Below are 24959 nucleotides of genomic sequence, written 5' to 3' on the forward strand. Positions count from 1 at the left end.
GAGGTATTCGAACATATTATAGTCAGCCGATATATCATTTTAAAACATACAATAAAACAATTTGACTTCGCATCGAGGGACATTTGCCTCCTTCCACTGATCTCATTGAAACGCGTTGGTGTATCAAAAATCGGGACACTTTTTAAGGACGATTTGTTGAAAGGGGCCAAATAAAGTAGGATAACTCTGTTGATTAAAAACGTACTATGTACGTTCAGATCGCCATGATGCTTTCACACGGAATATCAATAATTGTTTAAAATTCACTCCTCCGCAATAAAAAAAAACCAAAAAAAACCCAACATTATTGTTTTTCCCTCTTTCTTCGCTTTAATTTCGTAACTGCCTTCCGTTCATACAACACTGTTTGCTTCTGTTTCGAATTCACTAGAAAACCAGTTACCATGTTTACAGTGTACGCGCAAAATTTTAAAATCTAAATTCATTCGATTTGGTGCGGGGAAAAAATCGACGGCAAAGCAATCATTTGCGTTTGAAATTGATAAAGGAGGGCGACAAAGGTAGCGTAGCGAGATTATTTCTTGAATCCGTCCGTGCTGCACATGCAGTTTCCGCTTTTCAGTATAGCAAGGAAAAGAAAATACGGCATTACTTTTCATAAAATGCCGGTATAGTTGAATTTCATATTATTTCAAATAGAAACAATATTTTGCCAACCAAAATCTAGTTTTCATCGTAAAGCAAAATGAATAAGCTTCCAAACTCAGTTTATAGTTTTTACTTCAAATAAGCGGATTTTTTTTAATGTGACTTAAACGGAGAGGCAAACTTGAAATTTACGGCAAAACTTGAAATTTACGGATTACGAGATAATAATTTAAAAGAAAAAAAAAAAAACCCAACTTACTTTTTTGGAGTGTAGAAACCAAGTTGTCTGACTGAGAAATTTATTTGCTTCTTTTTATCGTCTACTCAAATTGAAGAAAAACAATGAAATGAAATGAAACAAAAGGATGGAAAACCGGTTGGCGATTACAATTTACGCAAATCCTGAACAGTCTCAGCGTACTTAAGATAAAGTTTAACAACAGTATCAAGTTTTGTATTTATTGGGAACTTTTCTTTACATTTGATTGAATAACAGGGGATAGCGCGAACGCAGTCCCCCACACTAAAAAATTGCGTACCCGAGTTGCCCACATTTGGGGCAATCGCAGGCTTCAGCCTAACCGGAGTGCAATGGAAAGGCCTCGACCTGGGGAGACCGCCTTTTTGATCACGGTGCTCCCTGTACCAGGTAAGTATGCTTGGATATCTGACATTTGTCCATTTGAGTAAATCAAGAGTAACTTTATAAAGAGGTATTCGAACATATTATAGTCAGCCGATATATCATTTTAAAACATACAATAAAACAATTTGACTTCGCATCGAGGGACATTTGCCTCCTTCCACTGATCTCATTGAAACGCGTTGGTGTATCAAAAATCGGGACACTTTTTAAGGACGATTTGTTGAAAGGGGCCAAATAAAGTAGGATAACTCTGTTGATTAAAAACGTACTATGTACGTTCAGATCGCCATGATGCTTTCACACGGAATATCAATAATTGTTTAAAATTCACTCCTCCGCAATAAAAAAAAACCAAAAAAAACCCAACATTATTGTTTTTCCCTCTTTCTTCGCTTTAATTTCGTAACTGCCTTCCGTTCATACAACACTGTTTGCTTCTGTTTCGAATTCACTAGAAAACCAGTTACCATGTTTACAGTGTACGCGCAAAATTTTAAAATCTAAATTCATTCGATTTGGTGCGGGGAAAAAATCGACGGCAAAGCAATCATTTGCGTTTGAAATTGATAAAGGAGGGCGACAAAGGTAGCGTAGCGAGATTATTTCTTGAATCCGTCCGTGCTGCACATGCAGTTTCCGCTTTTCAGTATAGCAAGGAAAAGAAAATACGGCATTACTTTTCATAAAATGCCGGTATAGTTGAATTTCATATTATTTCAAATAGAAACAATATTTTGCCAACCAAAATCTAGTTTTCATCGTAAAGCAAAATGAATAAGCTTCCAAACTCAGTTTATAGTTTTTACTTCAAATAAGCGGATTTTTTTTAATGTGACTTAAACGGAGAGGCAAACTTGAAATTTACGGCAAAACTTGAAATTTACGGATTACGAGATAATAATTTAAAAGAAAAAAAAAAAAACCCAACTTACTTTTTTGGAGTGTAGAAACCAAGTTGTCTGACTGAGAAATTTATTTGCTTCTTTTTATCGTCTACTCAAATTGAAGAAAAACAATGAAATGAAATGAAACAAAAGGATGGAAAACCGGTTGGCGATTACAATTTACGCAAATCCTGAACAGTCTCAGCGTACTTAAGATAAAGTTTAACAACAGTATCAAGTTTTGTATTTATTGGGAACTTTTCTTTACATTTGATTGAATAACAGGGGATAGCGCGAACGCAGTCCCCCACACTAAAAAATTGCGTACCCGAGTTGCCCACATTTGGGGCAATCGCAGGCTTCAGCCTAACCGGAGTGCAATGGAAAGGCCTCGACCTGGGGAGACCGCCTTTTTGATCACGGTGCTCCCTGTACCAGGTAAGTATGCTTGGATATCTGACATTTGTCCATTTGAGTAAATCAAGAGTAACTTTATAAAGAGGTATTCGAACATATTATAGTCAGCCGATATATCATTTTAAAACATACAATAAAACAATTTGACTTCGCATCGAGGGACATTTGCCTCCTTCCACTGATCTCATTGAAACGCGTTGGTGTATCAAAAATCGGGACACTTTTTAAGGACGATTTGTTGAAAGGGGCCAAATAAAGTAGGATAACTCTGTTGATTAAAAACGTACTATGTACGTTCAGATCGCCATGATGCTTTCACACGGAATATCAATAATTGTTTAAAATTCACTCCTCCGCAATAAAAAAAAAACCAAAAAAAACCCAACATTATTGTTTTTCCCTCTTTCTTCGCTTTAATTTCGTAACTGCCTTCCGTTCATACAACACTGTTTGCTTCTGTTTCGAATTCACTAGAAAACCAGTTACCATGTTTACAGTGTACGCGCAAAATTTTAAAATCTAAATTCATTCGATTTGGTGCGGGGAAAAAATCGACGGCAAAGCAATCATTTGCGTTTGAAATTGATAAAGGAGGGCGACAAAGGTAGCGTAGCGAGATTATTTCTTGAATCCGTCCGTGCTGCACATGCAGTTTCCGCTTTTCAGTATAGCAAGGAAAAGAAAATACGGCATTACTTTTCATAAAATGCCGGTATAGTTGAATTTCATATTATTTCAAATAGAAACAATATTTTGCCAACCAAAATCTAGTTTTCATCGTAAAGCAAAATGAATAAGCTTCCAAACTCAGTTTATAGTTTTTACTTCAAATAAGCGGATTTTTTTTAATGTGACTTAAACGGAGAGGCAAACTTGAAATTTACGGCAAAACTTGAAATTTACGGATTACGAGATAATAATTTAAAAGAAAAAAAAAAAAACCCAACTTACTTTTTTGGAGTGTAGAAACCAAGTTGTCTGACTGAGAAATTTATTTGCTTCTTTTTATCGTCTACTCAAATTGAAGAAAAACAATGAAATGAAATGAAACAAAAGGATGGAAAACCGGTTGGCGATTACAATTTACGCAAATCCTGAACAGTCTCAGCGTACTTAAGATAAAGTTTAACAACAGTATCAAGTTTTGTATTTATTGGGAACTTTTCTTTACATTTGATTGAATAACAGGGGATAGCGCGAACGCAGTCCCCCACACTAAAAAATTGCGTACCCGAGTTGCCCACATTTGGGGCAATCGCAGGCTTCAGCCTAACCGGAGTGCAATGGAAAGGCCTCGACCTGGGGAGACCGCCTTTTTGATCACGGTGCTCCCTGTACCAGGTAAGTATGCTTGGATATCTGACATTTGTCCATTTGAGTAAATCAAGAGTAACTTTATAAAGAGGTATTCGAACATATTATAGTCAGCCGATATATCATTTTAAAACATACAATAAAACAATTTGACTTCGCATCGAGGGACATTTGCCTCCTTCCACTGATCTCATTGAAACGCGTTGGTGTATCAAAAATCGGGACACTTTTTAAGGACGATTTGTTGAAAGGGGCCAAATAAAGTAGGATAACTCTGTTGATTAAAAACGTACTATGTACGTTCAGATCGCCATGATGCTTTCACACGGAATATCAATAATTGTTTAAAATTCACTCCTCCGCAATAAAAAAAAACCAAAAAAAACCCAACATTATTGTTTTTCCCTCTTTCTTCGCTTTAATTTCGTAACTGCCTTCCGTTCATACAACACTGTTTGCTTCTGTTTCGAATTCACTAGAAAACCAGTTACCATGTTTACAGTGTACGCGCAAAATTTTAAAATCTAAATTCATTCGATTTGGTGCGGGGAAAAAATCGACGGCAAAGCAATCATTTGCGTTTGAAATTGATAAAGGAGGGCGACAAAGGTAGCGTAGCGAGATTATTTCTTGAATCCGTCCGTGCTGCACATGCAGTTTCCGCTTTTCAGTATAGCAAGGAAAAGAAAATACGGCATTACTTTTCATAAAATGCCGGTATAGTTGAATTTCATATTATTTCAAATAGAAACAATATTTTGCCAACCAAAATCTAGTTTTCATCGTAAAGCAAAATGAATAAGCTTCCAAACTCAGTTTATAGTTTTTACTTCAAATAAGCGGATTTTTTTTAATGTGACTTAAACGGAGAGGCAAACTTGAAATTTACGGCAAAACTTGAAATTTACGGATTACGAGATAATAATTTAAAAGAAAAAAAAAAAAACCCAACTTACTTTTTTGGAGTGTAGAAACCAAGTTGTCTGACTGAGAAATTTATTTGCTTCTTTTTATCGTCTACTCAAATTGAAGAAAAACAATGAAATGAAATGAAACAAAAGGATGGAAAACCGGTTGGCGATTACAATTTACGCAAATCCTGAACAGTCTCAGCGTACTTAAGATAAAGTTTAACAACAGTATCAAGTTTTGTATTTATTGGGAACTTTTCTTTACATTTGATTGAATAACAGGGGATAGCGCGAACGCAGTCCCCCACACTAAAAAATTGCGTACCCGAGTTGCCCACATTTGGGGCAATCGCAGGCTTCAGCCTAACCGGAGTGCAATGGAAAGGCCTCGACCTGGGGAGACCGCCTTTTTGATCACGGTGCTCCCTGTACCAGGTAAGTATGCTTGGATATCTGACATTTGTCCATTTGAGTAAATCAAGAGTAACTTTATAAAGAGGTATTCGAACATATTATAGTCAGCCGATATATCATTTTAAAACATACAATAAAACAATTTGACTTCGCATCGAGGGACATTTGCCTCCTTCCACTGATCTCATTGAAACGCGTTGGTGTATCAAAAATCGGGACACTTTTTAAGGACGATTTGTTGAAAGGGGCCAAATAAAGTAGGATAACTCTGTTGATTAAAAACGTACTATGTACGTTCAGATCGCCATGATGCTTTCACACGGAATATCAATAATTGTTTAAAATTCACTCCTCCGCAATAAAAAAAAAACCAAAAAAAACCCAACATTATTGTTTTTCCCTCTTTCTTCGCTTTAATTTCGTAACTGCCTTCCGTTCATACAACACTGTTTGCTTCTGTTTCGAATTCACTAGAAAACCAGTTACCATGTTTACAGTGTACGCGCAAAATTTTAAAATCTAAATTCATTCGATTTGGTGCGGGGAAAAAATCGACGGCAAAGCAATCATTTGCGTTTGAAATTGATAAAGGAGGGCGACAAAGGTAGCGTAGCGAGATTATTTCTTGAATCCGTCCGTGCTGCACATGCAGTTTCCGCTTTTCCAGTATAGCAAGGAAAAGAAAATACGGCATTACTTTTCATAAAATGCCGGTATAGTTGAATTTCATATTATTTCAAATAGAAACAATATTTTGCCAACCAAAATCTAGTTTTCATCGTAAAGCAAAATGAATAAGCTTCCAAACTCAGTTTATAGTTTTTTACTTCAAATAAGCGGATTTTTTTTAATGTGACTTAAACGAGAGGCAAACTTGAAATTTACGGCAAAACTTGAAATTTACGGATTACGAGATAATAATTTAAAAGAAAAAAAAAAAAACCCAACTTACTTTTTTGGAGTGTAGAAACCAAGTTGTCTGACTGAGAATTTATTTGCTTCTTTTTATCGTCTACTCAAATTGAAGAAAAACAATGAAATGAAATGAAACAAAAGGATGGAAAACCGGTTGGCGATTACAATTTACGCAAATCCTGAACAGTCTCAGCGTACTTAAGATAAAGTTTAACAACAGTATCAAGTTTTGTATTTATTGGGAACTTTTCTTTACATTTGATTGAATAACAGGGGATAGCGCGAACGCAGTCCCCCACACTAAAAAATTGCGTACCCGAGTTGCCCACATTTGGGGCAATCGCAGGCTTCAGCCTAACCGGAGTGCAATGGAAAGGCCTCGACCTGGGGAGACCGCCTTTTTGATCACGGTGCTCCCTGTACCAGGTAAGTATGCTTGGATATCTGACATTTGTCCATTTGAGTAAATCAAGAGTAACTTTATAAAGAGGTATTCGAACATATTATAGTCAGCCGATATATCATTTTAAAACATACAATAAAACAATTTGACTTCGCATCGAGGGACATTTGCCTCCTTCCACTGATCTCATTGAAACGCGTTGGTGTATCAAAAATCGGGACACTTTTTAAGGACGATTTGTTGAAAGGGGCCAAATAAAGTAGGATAACTCTGTTGATTAAAAACGTACTATGTACGTTCAGATCGCCATGATGCTTTCACACGGAATATCAATAATTGTTTAAAATTCACTCCTCCGCAATAAAAAAAAACCAAAAAAAACCCAACATTATTGTTTTTCCCTCTTTCTTCGCTTTAATTTCGTAACTGCCTTCCGTTCATACAACACTGTTTGCTTCTGTTTCGAATTCACTAGAAAACCAGTTACCATGTTTACAGTGTACGCGCAAAATTTTAAAATCTAAATTCATTCGATTTGGTGCGGGGAAAAAATCGACGGCAAAGCAATCATTTGCGTTTGAAATTGATAAAGGAGGGCGACAAAGGTAGCGTAGCGAGATTATTTCTTGAATCCGTCCGTGCTGCACATGCAGTTTCCGCTTTTCAGTATAGCAAGGAAAAGAAAATACGGCATTACTTTTCATAAAATGCCGGTATAGTTGAATTTCATATTATTTCAAATAGAAACAATATTTTGCCAACCAAAATCTAGTTTTCATCGTAAAGCAAAATGAATAAGCTTCCAAACTCAGTTTATAGTTTTTACTTCAAATAAGCGGATTTTTTTTAATGTGACTTAAACGGAGAGGCAAACTTGAAATTTACGGCAAAACTTGAAATTTACGGATTACGAGATAATAATTTAAAAAGAAAAAAAAAAAACCCAACTTACTTTTTTGGAGTGTAGAAACCAAGTTGTCTGACTGAGAAATTTATTTGCTTCTTTTTATCGTCTACTCAAATTGAAGAAAAACAATGAAATGAAATGAAACAAAAGGATGGAAAACCGGTTGGCGATTACAATTTACGCAAATCCTGAACAGTCTCAGCGTACTTAAGATAAAGTTTAACAACAGTATCAAGTTTTGTATTTATTGGGAACTTTTCTTTACATTTGATTGAATAACAGGGGATAGCGCGAACGCAGTCCCCCACACTAAAAAATTGCGTACCCGAGTTGCCCACATTTGGGGCAATCGCAGGCTTCAGCCTAACCGGAGTGCAATGGAAAGGCCTCGACCTGGGGAGACCGCCTTTTTGATCACGGTGCTCCCTGTACCAGGTAAGTATGCTTGGATATCTGACATTTGTCCATTTGAGTAAATCAAGAGTAACTTTATAAAGAGGTATTCGAACATATTATAGTCAGCCGATATATCATTTTAAAACATACAATAAAACAATTTGACTTCGCATCGAGGGACATTTGCCTCCTTCCACTGATCTCATTGAAACGCGTTGGTGTATCAAAAATCGGGACACTTTTTAAGGACGATTTGTTGAAAGGGGCCAAATAAAGTAGGATAACTCTGTTGATTAAAAACGTACTATGTACGTTCAGATCGCCATGATGCTTTCACACGGAATATCAATAATTGTTTAAAATTCACTCCTCCGCAATAAAAAAAAACCAAAAAAAACCCAACATTATTGTTTTTCCCTCTTTCTTCGCTTTAATTTCGTAACTGCCTTCCGTTCATACAACACTGTTTGCTTCTGTTTCGAATTCACTAGAAAACCAGTTACCATGTTTACAGTGTACGCGCAAAATTTTAAAATCTAAATTCATTCGATTTGGTGCGGGGGAAAAAATCGACGGCAAAGCAATCATTTGCGTTTGAAATTGATAAAGGAGGGCGACAAAGGTAGCGTAGCGAGATTATTTCTTGAATCCGTCCGTGCTGCACATGCAGTTTCCGCTTTTCAGTATAGCAAGGAAAAGAAAATACGGCATTACTTTTCATAAAATGCCGGTATAGTTGAATTTCATATTATTTCAAATAGAAACAATATTTTGCCAACCAAAATCTAGTTTTCATCGTAAAGCAAAATGAATAAGCTTCCAAACTCAGTTTATAGTTTTTACTTCAAATAAGCGGATTTTTTTTAATGTGACTTAAACGGAGAGGCAAACTTGAAATTTACGGCAAAACTTGAAATTTACGGATTACGAGATAATAATTTAAAAGAAAAAAAAAAAAAACCCAACTTACTTTTTTGGAGTGTAGAAACCAAGTTGTCTGACTGAGAAATTTATTTGCTTCTTTTTATCGTCTACTCAAATTGAAGAAAAACAATGAAATGAAATGAAACAAAAGGATGGAAAACCGGTTGGCGATTACAATTTACGCAAATCCTGAACAGTCTCAGCGTACTTAAGATAAAGTTTAACAACAGTATCAAGTTTTGTATTTATTGGGAACTTTTCTTTACATTTGATTGAATAACAGGGGATAGCGCGAAACGCAGTCCCCCACACTAAAAAATTGCGTACCCGAGTTGCCCACATTTGGGGCAATCGCAGGCTTCAGCCTAACCGGAGTGCAATGGAAAGGCCTCGACCTGGGGAGACCGCCTTTTTGATCACGGTGCTCCCTGTACCAGGTAAGTATGCTTGGATATCTGACATTTGTCCATTTGAGTAAATCAAGAGTAACTTTATAAAGAGGTATTCGAACATATTATAGTCAGCCGATATATCATTTTAAAACATACAATAAAACAATTTGACTTCGCATCGAGGGACATTTGCCTCCTTCCACTGATCTCATTGAAACGCGTTGGTGTATCAAAAATCGGGACACTTTTTAAGGACGATTTGTTGAAAGGGGCCAAATAAAGTAGGATAACTCTGTTGATTAAAAACGTACTATGTACGTTCAGATCGCCATGATGCTTTCACACGGAATATCAATAATTGTTTAAAATTCACTCCTCCGCAATAAAAAAAAACCAAAAAAAACCCAACATTATTGTTTTTCCCTCTTTCTTCGCTTTAATTTCGTAACTGCCTTCCGTTCATACAACACTGTTTGCTTCTGTTTCGAATTCACTAGAAAACCAGTTACCATGTTTACAGTGTACGCGCAAAATTTTAAAATCTAAATTCATTCGATTTGGTGCGGGGAAAAAATCGACGGCAAAGCAATCATTTGCGTTTGAAATTGATAAAGGAGGGCGACAAAGGTAGCGTAGCGAGATTATTTCTTGAATCCGTCCGTGCTGCACATGCAGTTTCCGCTTTTCAGTATAGCAAGGAAAAGAAAATACGGCATTACTTTTCATAAAATGCCGGTAATAGTTGAATTTCATATTATTTCAAATAGAAACAATATTTTGCCAACCAAAATCTAGTTTTCATCGTAAAGCAAAATGAATAAGCTTCCAAACTCAGTTTATAGTTTTTACTTCAAATAAGCGGATTTTTTTTAATGTGACTTAAACGGAGAGGCAAACTTGAAATTTACGGCAAAACTTGAAATTTACGGATTACGAGATAATAATTTAAAAGAAAAAAAAAAAAACCCAACTTACTTTTTTGGAGTGTAGAAACCAAGTTGTCTGACTGAGAAATTTATTTGCTTCTTTTTATCGTCTACTCAAATTGAAGAAAAACAATGAAATGAAATGAAACAAAAGGATGGAAAACCGGTTGGCGATTACAATTTACGCAAATCCTGAACAGTCTCAGCGTACTTAAGATAAAGTTTAACAACAGTATCAAGTTTTGTATTTATTGGGAACTTTTCTTTACATTTGATTGAATAACAGGGGATAGCGCGAACGCAGTCCCCCACACTAAAAAATTGCGTACCCGAGTTGCCCACATTTGGGGCAATCGCAGGCTTCAGCCTAACCGGAGTGCAATGGAAAGGCCTCGACCTGGGGAGACCGCCTTTTTGATCACGGTGCTCCCTGTACCAGGTAAGTATGCTTGGATATCTGACATTTGTCCATTTGAGTAAATCAAGAGTAACTTTATAAAGAGGTATTCGAACATATTATAGTCAGCCGATATATCATTTTAAAACATACAATAAAACAATTTGACTTCGCATCGAGGGACATTTGCCTCCTTCCACTGATCTCATTGAAACGCGTTGGTGTATCAAAAATCGGGACACTTTTTAAGGACGATTTGTTGAAAGGGGCCAAATAAAGTAGGATAACTCTGTTGATTAAAAACGTACTATGTACGTTCAGATCGCCATGATGCTTTCACACGGAATATCAATAATTGTTTAAAATTCACTCCTCCGCAATAAAAAAAAACCAAAAAAAACCCAACATTATTGTTTTTCCCTCTTTCTTCGCTTTAATTTCGTAACTGCCTTCCGTTCATACAACACTGTTTGCTTCTGTTTCGAATTCACTAGAAAACCAGTTACCATGTTTACAGTGTACGCGCAAAATTTTAAAATCTAAATTCATTCGATTTGGTGCGGGGAAAAAATCGACGGCAAAGCAATCATTTGCGTTTGAAATTGATAAAGGAGGGCGACAAAGGTAGCGTAGCGAGATTATTTCTTGAATCCGTCCGTGCTGCACATGCAGTTTCCGCTTTTCAGTATAGCAAGGAAAAGAAAATACGGCATTACTTTTCATAAAATGCCGGTATAGTTGAATTTCATATTATTTCAAATAGAAACAATATTTTGCCAACCAAAATCTAGTTTTCATCGTAAAGCAAAATGAATAAGCTTCCAAACTCAGTTTATAGTTTTTACTTCAAATAAGCGGATTTTTTTTAATGTGACTTAAACGGAGAGGCAAACTTGAAATTTACGGCAAAACTTGAAATTTACGGATTACGAGATAATAATTTAAAAAGAAAAAAAAAAAACCCAACTTACTTTTTTGGAGTGTAGAAACCAAGTTGTCTGACTGAGAAATTTATTTGCTTCTTTTTATCGTCTACTCAAATTGAAGAAAAACAATGAAATGAAATGAAACAAAAGGATGGAAAACCGGTTGGCGATTACAATTTACGCAAATCCTGAACAGTCTCAGCGTACTTAAGATAAAGTTTAACAACAGTATCAAGTTTTGTATTTATTGGGAACTTTTCTTTACATTTGATTGAATAACAGGGGATAGCGCGAACGCAGTCCCCCACACTAAAAAATTGCGTACCCGAGTTGCCCACATTTGGGGCAATCGCAGGCTTCAGCCTAACCGGAGTGCAATGGAAAGGCCTCGACCTGGGGAGACCGCCTTTTTGATCACGGTGCTCCCTGTACCAGGTAAGTATGCTTGGATATCTGACATTTGTCCATTTGAGTAAATCAAGAGTAACTTTATAAAGAGGTATTCGAACATATTATAGTCAGCCGATATATCATTTTAAAACATACAATAAAACAATTTGACTTCGCATCGAGGGACATTTGCCTCCTTCCACTGATCTCATTGAAACGCGTTGGTGTATCAAAAATCGGGACACTTTTTAAGGACGATTTGTTGAAAGGGGCCAAATAAAGTAGGATAACTCTGTTGATTAAAACGTACTATGTACGTTCAGATCGCCATGATGCTTTCACACGGAATATCAATAATTGTTTAAAATTCACTCCTCCGCAATAAAAAAAAACCAAAAAAAACCCAACATTATTGTTTTTCCCTCTTTCTTCGCTTTAATTTCGTAACTGCCTTCCGTTCATACAACACTGTTTGCTTCTGTTTCCGAATTCACTAGAAAACCAGTTACCATGTTTACAGTGTACGCGCAAAATTTTAAAATCTAAATTCATTCGATTTGGTGCGGGGAAAAAATCGACGGCAAAGCAATCATTTGCGTTTGAAATTGATAAAGGAGGGCGACAAAGGTAGCGTAGCGAGATTATTTCTTGAATCCGTCCGTGCTGCACATGCAGTTTCCGCTTTTCAGTATAGCAAGGAAAAGAAAATACGGCATTACTTTTCATAAAATGCCGGTATAGTTGAATTTCATATTATTTCAAATAGAAACAATATTTTGCCAACCAAAATCTAGTTTTCATCGTAAAGCAAAATGAATAAGCTTCCAAACTCAGTTTATAGTTTTTACTTCAAATAAGCGGATTTTTTTTAATGTGACTTAAACGGAGAGGCAAACTTGAAATTTACGGCAAAACTTGAAATTTACGGATTACGAGATAATAATTTAAAAGAAAAAAAAAAAAACCCAACTTACTTTTTTGGAGTGTAGAAACCAAGTTGTCTGACTGAGAAATTTATTTGCTTCTTTTTATCGTCTACTCAAATTGAAGAAAAACAATGAAATGAAATGAAACAAAAGGATGGAAAACCGGTTGGCGATTACAATTTACGCAAATCCTGAACAGTCTCAGCGTACTTAAGATAAAGTTTAACAACAGTATCAAGTTTTGTATTTATTGGGAACTTTTCTTTACATTTGATTGAATAACAGGGGATAGCGCGAACGCAGTCCCCCACACTAAAAAATTGCGTACCCGAGTTGCCCACATTTGGGGCAATCGCAGGCTTCAGCCTAACCGGAGTGCAATGGAAAGGCCTCGACCTGGGGAGACCGCCTTTTTGATCACGGTGCTCCCTGTACCAGGTAAGTATGCTTGGATATCTGACATTTGTCCATTTGAGTAAATCAAGAGTAACTTTATAAAGAGGTATTCGAACATATTATAGTCAGCCGATATATCATTTTAAAACATACAATAAAACAATTTGACTTCGCATCGAGGGACATTTGCCTCCTTCCACTGATCTCATTGAAACGCGTTGGTGTATCAAAAATCGGGACACTTTTTAAGGACGATTTGTTGAAAGGGGCCAAATAAAGTAGGATAACTCTGTTGATTAAAAACGTACTATGTACGTTCAGATCGCCATGATGCTTTCACACGGAATATCAATAATTGTTTAAAATTCACTCCTCCGCAATAAAAAAAAACCAAAAAAAACCCAACATTATTGTTTTTCCCTCTTTCTTCGCTTTAATTTCGTAACTGCCTTCCGTTCATACAACACTGTTTGCTTCTGTTTCGAATTCACTAGAAAACCAGTTACCATGTTTACAGTGTACGCGCAAAATTTTAAAATCTAAATTCATTCGATTTGGTGCGGGGAAAAAATCGACGGCAAAGCAATCATTTGCGTTTGAAATTGATAAAGGAGGGCGACAAAGGTAGCGTAGCGAGATTATTTCTTGAATCCGTCCGTGCTGCACATGCAGTTTCCGCTTTTCAGTATAGCAAGGAAAAGAAAATACGGCATTACTTTTCATAAAATGCCGGTATAGTTGAATTTCATATTATTTCAAATAGAAACAATATTTTGCCAACCAAAATCTAGTTTTCATCGTAAAGCAAAATGAATAAGCTTCCAAACTCAGTTTATAGTTTTTACTTCAAATAAGCGGATTTTTTTTAATGTGACTTAAACGGAGAGGCAAACTTGAAATTTACGGCAAAACTTGAAATTTACGGATTACGAGATAATAATTTAAAAGAAAAAAAAAAAAAACCCAACTTACTTTTTTGGAGTGTAGAAACCAAGTTGTCTGACTGAGAAATTTATTTGCTTCTTTTTATCGTCTACTCAAATTGAAGAAAAACAATGAAATGAAATGAAACAAAAGGATGGAAAACCGGTTGGCGATTACAATTTACGCAAATCCTGAACAGTCTCAGCGTACTTAAGATAAAGTTTAACAACAGTATCAAGTTTTGTATTTATTGGGAACTTTTCTTTACATTTGATTGAATAACAGGGGATAGCGCGAACGCAGTCCCCCACACTAAAAAATTGCGTACCCGAGTTGCCCACATTTGGGGCAATCGCAGGCTTCAGCCTAACCGGAGTGCAATGGAAAGGCCTCGACCTGGGGAGACCGCCTTTTTGATCACGGTGCTCCCTGTACCAGGTAAGTATGCTTGGATATCTGACATTTGTCCATTTGAGTAAATCAAGAGTAACTTTATAAAGAGGTATTCGAACATATTATAGTCAGCCGATATATCATTTTAAAACATACAATAAAACAATTTGACTTCGCATCGAGGGACATTTGCCTCCTTCCACTGATCTCATTGAAACGCGTTGGTGTATCAAAAATCGGGACACTTTTTAAGGACGATTTGTTGAAAGGGGCCAAATAAAGTAGGATAACTCTGTTGATTAAAAACGTACTATGTACGTTCAGATCGCCATGATGCTTTCACACGGAATATCAATAATTGTTTAAAATTCACTCCTCCGCAATAAAAAAAAACCAAAAAAAACCCAACATTATTGTTTTTCCCTCTTTCTTCGCTTTAATTTCGTAACTGCCTTCCGTTCATACAACACTGTTTGCTTCTGTTTCGAATTCACTAGAAAACCAGTTACCATGTTTACAGTGTACGCGCAAAATTTTAAAATCTAAATTCATTCGATTTGGTGCGGGGAAAAAATCGACGGCAAAGCAATCATTTGCGTTTGAAATTGATAAAGGAGGGCGACAAAGGTAGCGTAGCGAGATTATTTCTTGAATCCGTCCGTGCTGCACATGCAGTTTCCGCTTTTCAGTATAGCAAGGAAAAGAAAATACGGCATTACTTTTCATAAAATGCCGGTATAGTTGAATTTCATATTATTTCAAATAGAAACAATATTTTGCCAACCAAAATCTAGTTTTCATCGTAAAGCAAAATGAATAAGCTTCCAAACTCAGTTTATAGTTTTTACTTCAAATAAGCGGATTTTTTTTAATGTGACTTAAACGGAGAGGCAAACTTGAAATTTACGGCAAAACTTGAAATTTACGGATTACGAGATAATAATTTAAAAGAAAAAAAAAAAAAACCCAACTTACTTTTTTGGAGTGTAGAAACCAAGTTGTCTGACTGAGAAATTTATTTGCTTCTTTTTATCGTCTACTCAAATTGAAGAAAAACAATGAAATGAAATGAAACAAAAGGATGGAAAACCGGTTGGCGATTACAATTTACGCAAATCCTGAACAGTCTCAGCGTACTTAAGATAAAGTTTAACAACAGTATCAAGTTTTGTATTTATTGGGAACTTTTCTTTACATTTGATTGAATAACAGGGGATAGCGCGAACGCAGTCCCCCACACTAAAAAATTGCGTACCCGAGTTGCCCACATTTGGGGCAATCGCAGGCTTCAGCCTAACCGGAGTGCAATGGAAAGGCCTCGACCTGGGGAGACCGCCTTTTTGATCACGGTGCTCCCTGTACCAGGTAAGTATGCTTGGATATCTGACATTTGTCCATTTGAGTAAATCAAGAGTAACTTTATAAAGAGGTATTCGAACATATTATAGTCAGCCGATATATCATTTTAAAACATACAATAAAACAATTTGACTTCGCATCGAGGGACATTTGCCTCCTTCCACTGATCTCATTGAAACGCGTTGGTGTATCAAAAATCGGGACACTTTTTAAGGACGATTTGTTGAAAGGGGCCAAATAAAGTAGGATAACTCTGTTGATTAAAAACGTACTATGTACGTTCAGATCGCCATGATGCTTTCACACGGAATATCAATAATTGTTTAAAATTCACTCCTCCGCAATAAAAAAAAACCAAAAAAAACCCAACATTATTGTTTTTCCCTCTTTCTTCGCTTTAATTTCGTAACTGCCTTCCGTTCATACAACACTGTTTGCTTCTGTTTCGAATTCACTAGAAAACCAGTTACCATGTTTACAGTGTACGCGCAAAATTTTAAAATCTAAATTCATTCGATTTGGTGCGGGGAAAAAATCGACGGCAAAGCAATCATTTGCGTTTGAAATTGATAAAGGAGGGCGACAAAGGTAGCGTAGCGAGATTATTTCTTGAATCCGTCCGTGCTGCACATGCAGTTTCCGCTTTTCAGTATAGCAAGGAAAAGAAAATACGGCATTACTTTTCATAAAATGCCGGTATAGTTGAATTTCATATTATTTCAAATAGAAACAATATTTTGCCAACCAAAATCTAGTTTTCATCGTAAAGCAAAATGAATAAGCTTCCAAACTCAGTTTATAGTTTTTACTTCAAATAAGCGGATTTTTTTTAATGTGACTTAAACGGAGAGGCAACTTGAAATTTACGGCAAAACTTGAAATTTACGGATTACGAGATAATAATTTAAAAGAAAAAAAAAAAAACCCAACTTACTTTTTTGGAGTGTAGAAACCAAGTTGTCTGACTGAGAAATTTATTTGCTTCTTTTTATCGTCTACTCAAATTGAAGAAAAACAATGAAATGAAATGAAACAAAAGGATGGAAAACCGGTTGGCGATTACAATTTACGCAAATCCTGAACAGTCTCAGCGTACTTAAGATAAAGTTTAACAACAGTATCAAGTTTTGTATTTATTGGGAACTTTTCTTTACATTTGATTGAATAACAGGGGATAGCGCGAACGCAGTCCCCCACACTAAAAAATTGCGTACCCGAGTTGCCCACATTTGGGGCAATCGCAGGCTTCAGCCTAACCGGAGTGCAATGGAAAGGCCTCGACCTGGGGAGACCGCCTTTTTGATCACGGTGCTCCCTGTACCAGGTAAGTATGCTTGGATATCTGACATTTGTCCATTTGAGTAAATCAAGAGTAACTTTATAAAGAGGTATTCGAACATATTATAGTCAGCCGATATATCATTTTAAAACATACAATAAAACAATTTGACTTCGCATCGAGGGACATTTGCCTCCTTCCACTGATCTCATTGAAACGCGTTGGTGTATCAAAAATCGGGACACTTTTTAAGGACGATTTGTTGAAAGGGGCCAAATAAAGTAGGATAACTCTGTTGATTAAAAACGTACTATGTACGTTCAGATCGCCATGATGCTTTCACACGGAATATCAATAATTGTTTAAAATTCACTCCTCCGCAATAAAAAAAAACCAAAAAAAACCCAACATTATTGTTTTTCCCTCTTTCTTCGCTTTAATTTCGTAACTGCCTTCCGTTCATACAACACTGTTTGCTTCTGTTTCGAATTCACTAGAAAACCAGTTACCATGTTTACAGTGTACGCGCAAAATTTTAAAATCTAAATTCATTCGATTTGGTGCGGGGAAAAAATCGACGGCAAAGCAATCATTTGCGTTTGAAATTGATAAAGGAGGGCGACAAAGGTAGCGTAGCGAGATTATTTCTTGAATCCGTCCGTGCTGCACATGCAGTTTCCGCTTTTCAGTATAGCAAGGAAAAGAAAATACGGCATTACTTTTCATAAAATGCCGGTATAGTTGAATTTCATATTATTTCAAATAGAAACAATATTTTGCCAACCAAAATCTAGTTTTCATCGTAAAGCAAAATGAATAAGCTTCCAAACTCAGTTTATAGTTTTTACTTCAAATAAGCGGATTTTTTTTAATGTGACTTAAACGGAGAGGCAAACTTGAAATTTACGGCAAAACTTGAAATTTACGGATTACGAGATAATAATTTAAAAGAAAAAAAAAAAAACCCAACTTACTTTTTTGGAGTGTAGAAACCAAGTTGTCTGACTGAGAAATTTATTTGCTTCTTTTTATCGTCTACTCAAATTGAAGAAAAACAATGAAATGAAATGAAACAAAAGGATGGAAAACCGGTTGGCGATTACAATTTACGCAAATCCTGAACAGTCTCAGCGTACTTAAGATAAAGTTTAACAACAGTATCAAGTTTTGTATTTATTGGGAACTTTTCTTTACATTTGATTGAATAACAGGGGATAGCGCGAACGCAGTCCCCCACACTAAAAAATTGCGTACCCGAGTTGCCCACATTTGGGGCAATCGCAGGCTTCAGCCTAACCGGAGTGCAATGGAAAGGCCTCGACCTGGGGAGACCGCCTTTTTGATCACGGTGCTCCCTGTACCAGGTAAGTATGCTTGGATATCTGACATTTGTCCATTTGAGTAAATCAAGAGTAACTTTATAAAGAGGTATTCGAACATATTATAGTCAGCCGATATATCATTTTAAAACATACAATAAAACAATTTGACTTCGCATCGAGGGACATTTGCCTCCTTCCACTGATCTCATTGAAACGCGTTGGTGTATCAAAAATCGGGACACTTTTTAAGGACGATTTGTTGAAAGGGGCCAAATAAAGTAGGATAACTCTGTTGATTAAAAAACGTACTATGTACGTTCAGATCGCCATGATGCTTTCACACGGAATATCAATAATTGTTTAAAATTCACTCCTCCGCAATAAAAAAAAACCAAAAAAAACCCAACATTATTGTTTTTCCCTCTTTCTTCGCTTTAATTTCGTAACTGCCTTCCGTTCATACAACACTGTTTGCTTCTGTTTCGAATTCACTAGAAAACCAGTTACCATGTTTACAGTGTACGCGCAAAATTTTAAAATCTAAATTCATTCGATTTGGTGCGGGGAAAAAATCGACGGCAAAGCAATCATTTGCGTTTGAAATTGATAAAGGAGGGCGACAAAGGTAGCGTAGCGAGATTATTTCTTGAATCCGTCCGTGCTGCACATGCAGTTTCCCGCTTTTCAGTATAGCAAGGAAAAGAAAATACGGCATTACTTTCATAAAATGCCGGTATAGTTGAATTTCATATTATTTCAAATAGAAACAATATTTTGCCAACCAAAATCTAGTTTTCATCGTAAAGCAAAATGAATAAGCTTCCAAACTCAGTTTATAGTTTTTACTTCAAATAAGCGGATTTTTTTAATGTGACTTAAAACGGAGAGGCAAACTTGAAATTTACGGCAAAACTTGAAATTTACGGATTACGAGATAATAATTTAAAAGAAAAAAAAAAAAACCCAACTTACTTTTTTGGAGTGTAGAAACCAAGTTGTCTGACTGAGAAATTTATTTGCTTCTTTTTATCGTCTACTCAAATTGAAGAAAAACAATGAAATGAAATGAAACAAAAGGATGGAAAACCGGTTGGCGATTACAATTTACGCAAATCCTGAACAGTCTCAGCGTACTTAAGATAAAGTTTAACAACAGTATCAAGTTTTGTATTTATTGGGAACTTTTCTTTACATTTGATTGAATAACAGGGGATAGCGCGAACGCAGTCCCCCACACTAAAAAATTGCGTACCCGAGTTGCCCACATTTGGGGCAATCGCAGGCTTCAGCCTAACCGGAGTGCAATGGAAAGGCCTCGACCTGGGGAGACCGCCTTTTTGATCACGGTGCTCCCTGTACCAGGTAAGTATGCTTGGATATCTGACATTTGTCCATTTGAGTAAATCAAGAGTAACTTTATAAAGAGGTATTCGAACATATTATAGTCAGCCGATATATCATTTTAAAACATACAATAAAACAATTTGACTTCGCATCGAGGGACATTTGCCTCCTTCCACTGATCTCATTGAAACGCGTTGGTGTATCAAAAATCGGGACACTTTTTAAGGACGATTTGTTGAAAGGGGCCAAATAAAGTAGGATAACTCTGTTGATTAAAAACGTACTATGTACGTTCAGATCGCCATGATGCTTTCACACGGAATATCAATAATTGTTTAAAATTCACTCCTCCGCAATAAAAAAAAACCAAAAAAACCCAACATTATTGTTTTTCCCTCTTTCTTCGCTTTAATTTCGTAACTGCCTTCCGTTCATACAACACTGTTTGCTTCTGTTTCGAATTCACTAGAAAACCAGTTACCATGTTTACAGTGTACGCGCAAAATTTTAAAATCTAAATTCATTCGATTTGGTGCGGGGAAAAAATCGACGGCAAAGCAATCATTTGCGTTTGAAATTGATAAAGGAGGGCGACAAAGGTAGCGTAGCGAGATTATTTCTTGAATCCGTCCGTGCTGCACATGCAGTTTCCGCTTTTCAGTATAGCAAGGAAAAGAAAATACGGCATTACTTTTCATAAAATGCCGGTATAGTTGAATTTCATATTATTTCAAATAGAAACAATATTTTGCCAACCAAAATCTAGTTTTCATCGTAAAGCAAAATGAATAAGCTTCCAAACTCAGTTTATAGTTTTTACTTCAAATAAGCGGATTTTTTTAATGTGACTTAAACGGAGAGGCAAACTTGAAATTTACGGCAAAACTTGAAATTTACGGATTACGAGATAATAATTTAAAAGAAAAAAAAAAAACCCAACTTACTTTTTTGGAGTGTAGAAACCAAGTTGTCTGACTGAGAAATTTATTTGCTTCTTTTTATCGTCTACTCAAATTGAAGAAAAACAATGAAATGAAATGAAACAAAAGGATGGAAAACCGGTTGGCGATTACAATTTACGCAAATCCTGAACAGTCTCAGCGTACTTAAGATAAAGTTTAACAACAGTATCAAGTTTTGTATTTATTGGGAACTTTTCTTTACATTTGATTGAATAACAGGGGATAGCGCGAACGCAGTCCCCCACACTAAAAAATTGCGTACCCGAGTTGCCCACATTTGGGGCAATCGCAGGCTTCAGCCTAACCGGAGTGCAATGGAAAGGCCTCGACCTGGGGAGACCGCCTTTTTGATCACGGTGCTCCCTGTACCAGGTAAGTATGCTTGGATATCTGACATTTGTCCATTTGAGTAAATCAAGAGTAACTTTATAAAGAGGTATTCGAACATATTATAGTCAGCCGATATATCATTTAAAACATACAATAAAACAATTTGACTTCGCATCGAGGGACATTTGCCTCCTTCCACTGATCTCATTGAAACGCGTTGGTGTATCAAAAATCGGGACACTTTTTAAGGACGATTTGTTGAAAGGGGCCAAATAAAGTAGGATAACTCTGTTGATTAAAAACGTACTATGTACGTTCAGATCGCCATGATGCTTTCACACGGAATATCAATAATTGTTTAAAATTCACTCCTCCGCAATAAAAAAAAACCAAAAAAAAACCCAACATTATTGTTTTTCCCTCTTTCTTCGCTTTAATTTCGTAACTGCCTTCCGTTCATACAACACTGTTTGCTTCTGTTTCGAATTCACTAGAAAACCAGTTACCATGTTTACAGTGTACGCGCAAATTTTAAAATCTAAATTCATTCGATTTGGTGCGGGGAAAAAATCGACGGCAAAGCAATCATTTGCGTTTGAAATTGATAAAGGAGGGCGACAAAGGTAGCGTAGCGAGATTATTTCTTGAATCCGTCCGTGCTGCACATGCAGTTTCCGCTTTTCAGTATAGCAAGGAAAAGAAAATACGGCATTACTTTTCATAAAATGCCGGTATAGTTGAATTTCATATTATTTCAAATAGAAACAATATTTTGCCAACCAAAATCTAGTTTTCATCGTAAAGCAAAATGAATAAGCTTCCAAACTCAGTTTATAGTTTTTACTTCAAATAAGCGGATTTTTTTTAATGTGACTTAAACGGAGAGGCAAACTTGAAATTTACGGCAAAACTTGAAATTTACGGATTACGAGATAATAATTTAAAAGAAAAAAAAAAAAACCCAACTTACTTTTTTGGAGTGTAGAAACCAAGTTGTCTGACTGAGAAATTTATTTGCTTCTTTTTATCGTCTACTCAAATTGAAGAAAAACAATGAAATGAAATGAAACAAAAGGATGGAAAACCGGTTGGCGATTACAATTTACGCAAATCCTGAACAGTCTCAGCGTACTTAAGATAAAGTTTAACAACAGTATCAAGTTTTGTATTTATTGGGAACTTTTCTTTACATTTGATTGAATAACAGGGGATAGCGCGAACGCAGTCCCCCACACTAAAAAATTGCGTACCCGAGTTGCCCACATTTGGGGCAATCGCAGGCTTCAGCCTAACCGGAGTGCAATGGAAAGGCCTCGACCTGGGGAGACCGCCTTTTTGATCACGGTGCTCCCTGTACCAGGTAAGTATGCTTGGATATCTGACATTTGTCCATTTGAGTAAATCAAGAGTAACTTTATAAAGAGGTATTCGAACATATTATAGTCAGCCGATATATCATTTTAAAACATACAATAAAACAATTTGACTTCGCATCGAGGGACATTTGCCTCCTTCCACTGATCTCATTGAAACGCGTTGGTGTATCAAAAATCGGGACACTTTTTAAGGACGATTTGTTGAAAGGGGCCAAATAAAGTAGGATAACTCTGTTGATTAAAAACGTACTATGTACGTTCAGATCGCCATGATGCTTTCACACGGAAATATCAATAATTGTTTAAAATTCACTCCTCCGCAATAAAAAAAACCAAAAAAAACCCAACATTATTGTTTTTCCCTCTTTCTTCGCTTTAATTTCGTAACTGCCTTCCGTTCATACAACACTGTTTGCTTCTGTTTCGAATTCACTAGAAAACCAGTTACCATGTTTACAGTGTACGCGCAAAATTTTAAAATCTAAATTCATTCGATTTGGTGCGGGGAAAAAATCGACGGCAAAGCAATCATTTGCGTTTGAAATTGATAAAGGAGGGCGACAAAGGTAGCGTAGCGAGATTATTTCTTGAATCCGTCCGTGCTGCACATGCAGTTTCCGCTTTTCAGTATAGCAAGGAAAAGAAAATACGGCATTACTTTTCATAAAATGCCGGTATAGTTGAATTTCATATTATTTCAAATAGAAACAATATTTTGCCAACCAAAATCTAGTTTTCATCGTAAAGCAAAATGAATAAGCTTCCAAACTCAGTTTATAGTTTTTACTTCAAATAAGCGGATTTTTTTTAATGTGACTTAAACGGAGAGGCAAACTTGAAATTTACGGCAAAACTTGAAATTTACGGATTACGAGATAATAATTTAAAAGAAAAAAAAAAAAAACCCAACTTACTTTTTTGGAGTGTAGAAACCAAGTTGTCTGACTGAGAAATTTATTTGCTTCTTTTTATCGTCTACTCAAATTGAAGAAAAACAATGAAATGAAATGAAACAAAAGGATGGAAAACCGGTTGGCGATTACAATTTACGCAAATCCTGAACAGTCTCAGCGTACTTAAGATAAAGTTTAACAACAGTATCAAGTTTTGTATTTATTGGGAACTTTTCTTTACATTTGATTGAATAACAGGGGATAGCGCGAACGCAGTCCCCCACACTAAAAAATGCGTACCCGAGTTGCCCACATTTGGGGCAATCGCAGGCTTCAGCCTAACCGGAGTGCAATGGAAAGGCCTCGACCTGGGGAGACCGCCTTTTTGATCACGGTGCTCCCTGTACCAGGTAAGTATGCTTGGATATCTGACATTTGTCCATTTGAGTAAATCAAGAGTAACTTTATAAAGAGGTATTCGAACATATTATAGTCAGCCGATATATCATTTTAAAACATACAATAAAACAATTTGACTTCGCATCGAGGGACATTTGCCTCCTTCCACTGATCTCATTGAAACGCGTTGGTGTATCAAAAATCGGGACACTTTTTAAGGACGATTTGTTGAAAGGGGCCAAATAAAGTAGGATAACTCTGTTGATTAAAAACGTACTATGTACGTTCAGATCGCCATGATGCTTTCACACGGAATATCAATAATTGTTTAAAATTCACTCCTCCGCAATAAAAAAAAACCAAAAAAAACCCAACATTATTGTTTTTCCCTCTTTCTTCGCTTTAATTTCGTAACTGCCTTCCGTTCATACAACACTGTTTGCTTCTGTTTCGAATTCACTAGAAAACCAGTTACCATGTTTACAGTGTACGCGCAAAATTTTAAAATCTAAATTCATTCGATTTGGTGCGGGGAAAAATCGACGGCAAAGCAATCATTTGCGTTTGAAATTGATAAAGGAGGGCGACAAAGGTAGCGTAGCGAGATTATTTCTTGAATCCGTCCGTGCTGCACATGCAGTTTCCGCTTTTCAGTATAGCAAGGAAAAGAAAATACGGCATTACTTTTCATAAAATGCCGGTATAGTTGAATTTCATATTATTTCAAATAGAAACAATATTTTGCCAACCAAAATCTAGTTTTCATCGTAAAGCAAAATGAATAAGCTTCCAAACTCAGTTTATAGTTTTTACTTCAAATAAGCGGATTTTTTTTTAATGTGACTTAAACGGAGAGGCAAACTTGAAATTTACGGCAAAACTTGAAATTTACGGATTACGAGATAATAATTTAAAAGAAAAAAAAAAAAACCCAACTTACTTTTTTGGAGTGTAGAAACCAAGTTGTCTGACTGAGAAATTTATTTGCTTCTTTTTATCGTCTACTCAAATTGAAGAAAAACAATGAAATGAAATGAAACAAAAGGATGGAAAACCGGTTGGCGATTACAATTTACGCAAATCCTGAACAGTCTCAGCGTACTTAAGATAAAGTTTAACAACAGTATCAAGTTTTGTATTTATTGGGAACTTTTCTTTACATTTGATTGAATAACAGGGGATAGCGCGAACGCAGTCCCCCACACTAAAAAATTGCGTACCCGAGTTGCCCACATTTGGGGCAATCGCAGGCTTCAGCCTAACCGGAGTGCAATGGAAAGGCCTC

The 24959-nt window shown here is 36.2% G+C and overlaps 18 non-coding genes and 1 pseudogene across 18 annotated transcripts; all 19 read right to left on the minus strand.

Annotated features, from left to right (window-relative positions):
• Positions 1–1102: 1102 nt before the first annotated feature.
• LOC143060864 (U1 spliceosomal RNA) lies at positions 1103–1266 on the minus strand. The gene has a single exon (XR_012974135.1). It is a non-coding gene; the product is annotated as a U1 spliceosomal RNA (small nuclear RNA).
• Positions 1267–2421: 1155 nt separating this feature from the next.
• LOC143060865 (U1 spliceosomal RNA) lies at positions 2422–2585 on the minus strand. Its single transcript, XR_012974136.1, has one exon. It is a non-coding gene; the product is annotated as a U1 spliceosomal RNA (small nuclear RNA).
• Positions 2586–3741: 1156 nt separating this feature from the next.
• LOC143060866 (U1 spliceosomal RNA) lies at positions 3742–3905 on the minus strand. Its single transcript, XR_012974137.1, has one exon. It is a non-coding gene; the product is annotated as a U1 spliceosomal RNA (small nuclear RNA).
• Positions 3906–5060: 1155 nt separating this feature from the next.
• LOC143060867 (U1 spliceosomal RNA) lies at positions 5061–5224 on the minus strand. The gene has a single exon (XR_012974138.1). It is a non-coding gene; the product is annotated as a U1 spliceosomal RNA (small nuclear RNA).
• Positions 5225–6380: 1156 nt separating this feature from the next.
• LOC143060869 (U1 spliceosomal RNA) lies at positions 6381–6544 on the minus strand. The gene has a single exon (XR_012974139.1). It is a non-coding gene; the product is annotated as a U1 spliceosomal RNA (small nuclear RNA).
• Positions 6545–7699: 1155 nt separating this feature from the next.
• Positions 7700–7863, minus strand: LOC143060870 (U1 spliceosomal RNA). The gene has a single exon (XR_012974140.1). It is a non-coding gene; the product is annotated as a U1 spliceosomal RNA (small nuclear RNA).
• A 1157-nt stretch (positions 7864–9020) lies between these two features.
• LOC143060882 (U1 spliceosomal RNA) lies at positions 9021–9185 on the minus strand. Its single transcript, XR_012974152.1, has one exon. It is a non-coding gene; the product is annotated as a U1 spliceosomal RNA (small nuclear RNA).
• A 1156-nt stretch (positions 9186–10341) lies between these two features.
• LOC143060871 (U1 spliceosomal RNA) lies at positions 10342–10505 on the minus strand. Its single transcript, XR_012974141.1, has one exon. It is a non-coding gene; the product is annotated as a U1 spliceosomal RNA (small nuclear RNA).
• Positions 10506–11660: 1155 nt separating this feature from the next.
• LOC143060872 (U1 spliceosomal RNA) lies at positions 11661–11824 on the minus strand. Its single transcript, XR_012974142.1, has one exon. It is a non-coding gene; the product is annotated as a U1 spliceosomal RNA (small nuclear RNA).
• A 1155-nt stretch (positions 11825–12979) lies between these two features.
• Positions 12980–13143, minus strand: LOC143060873 (U1 spliceosomal RNA). Its single transcript, XR_012974143.1, has one exon. It is a non-coding gene; the product is annotated as a U1 spliceosomal RNA (small nuclear RNA).
• Positions 13144–14299: 1156 nt separating this feature from the next.
• LOC143060875 (U1 spliceosomal RNA) lies at positions 14300–14463 on the minus strand. The gene has a single exon (XR_012974145.1). It is a non-coding gene; the product is annotated as a U1 spliceosomal RNA (small nuclear RNA).
• Positions 14464–15619: 1156 nt separating this feature from the next.
• On the minus strand, positions 15620–15783 carry LOC143060876 (U1 spliceosomal RNA). Its single transcript, XR_012974146.1, has one exon. It is a non-coding gene; the product is annotated as a U1 spliceosomal RNA (small nuclear RNA).
• Positions 15784–16937: 1154 nt separating this feature from the next.
• LOC143060877 (U1 spliceosomal RNA) lies at positions 16938–17101 on the minus strand. The gene has a single exon (XR_012974147.1). It is a non-coding gene; the product is annotated as a U1 spliceosomal RNA (small nuclear RNA).
• A 1155-nt stretch (positions 17102–18256) lies between these two features.
• On the minus strand, positions 18257–18420 carry LOC143060878 (U1 spliceosomal RNA). Its single transcript, XR_012974148.1, has one exon. It is a non-coding gene; the product is annotated as a U1 spliceosomal RNA (small nuclear RNA).
• Positions 18421–19576: 1156 nt separating this feature from the next.
• Positions 19577–19740, minus strand: LOC143060879 (U1 spliceosomal RNA). The gene has a single exon (XR_012974149.1). It is a non-coding gene; the product is annotated as a U1 spliceosomal RNA (small nuclear RNA).
• Positions 19741–20892: 1152 nt separating this feature from the next.
• Positions 20893–21056, minus strand: LOC143060880 (U1 spliceosomal RNA). The gene has a single exon (XR_012974150.1). It is a non-coding gene; the product is annotated as a U1 spliceosomal RNA (small nuclear RNA).
• A 1154-nt stretch (positions 21057–22210) lies between these two features.
• Positions 22211–22374, minus strand: LOC143060881 (U1 spliceosomal RNA). The gene has a single exon (XR_012974151.1). It is a non-coding gene; the product is annotated as a U1 spliceosomal RNA (small nuclear RNA).
• Positions 22375–23530: 1156 nt separating this feature from the next.
• On the minus strand, positions 23531–23693 carry LOC143060886 (U1 spliceosomal RNA). The gene has a single exon (XR_012974156.1). It is a non-coding gene; the product is annotated as a U1 spliceosomal RNA (small nuclear RNA).
• A 1155-nt stretch (positions 23694–24848) lies between these two features.
• Positions 24849–24959, minus strand: LOC143060887 (U1 spliceosomal RNA; annotated as a pseudogene; the record flags this gene model as incomplete).

The sequence above is a fragment of the Mytilus galloprovincialis genome, unplaced genomic scaffold, assembly GCF_965363235.1.
Source record: "Mytilus galloprovincialis unplaced genomic scaffold, xbMytGall1.hap1.1 HAP1_SCAFFOLD_173, whole genome shotgun sequence".
In the NCBI taxonomy this organism is placed as follows: domain Eukaryota; kingdom Metazoa; phylum Mollusca; class Bivalvia; order Mytilida; family Mytilidae; genus Mytilus; species Mytilus galloprovincialis.